The sequence below is a fragment of the Petaurus breviceps genome, unplaced genomic scaffold (genome assembly GCF_028583685.1).
Source record: "Petaurus breviceps papuanus isolate PSGF00001 unplaced genomic scaffold, PetGlider_PUasm1.0 490, whole genome shotgun sequence".
Taxonomy (NCBI): Eukaryota; Metazoa; Chordata; class Mammalia; order Diprotodontia; family Petauridae; genus Petaurus; species Petaurus breviceps.
The window spans coordinates 12622941-12623305 of NW_027186352.1; the positions used below are offsets into that span (position 1 = coordinate 12622941).

Below are 365 nucleotides of genomic sequence, written 5' to 3' on the forward strand. Positions count from 1 at the left end.
ACTGAGACCAGGATTCAAAGTCAGGTCATTGGACCCCTGTTGTGGTAATTCTACCTTCTCAAGTTTGGCTTTCAGAACCCAAAGCAGACAACACACCAACATGTTGTTTTTCCCTAATATCCCTGTGTCCAATATCCATAAGGGCCAGAGGTGGGGAAAGAGAATGAGAATGAGATGCGGGCTTTGAGAATTGAAAAGGTGCTTGAACTTGGACACCTGCATGCTGTGGGGCTGGGGGTTGGGTTCAAGAAAAGTCAGGCACTGAAGTTCTTGAGAAGGGGGAGAAAAGACCTGGGGCTGGAAATGATGGCTTCTAAGAACTGAATAGAGTAATACAAGCACATGGAATAGATCTCCGAGGAGGT

At 46.6% G+C, this 365-nt stretch overlaps 1 protein-coding gene across 2 annotated transcripts in view; it reads right to left on the reverse strand.

Moving 5' to 3' along the window:
• LOC138172069 (lipase member J-like) overlaps positions 1-365 on the reverse strand; it is a 123466-nt gene that overhangs the window by 29905 nt on the left and 93196 nt on the right. The gene's annotated exons all lie outside the window — the stretch shown is intronic.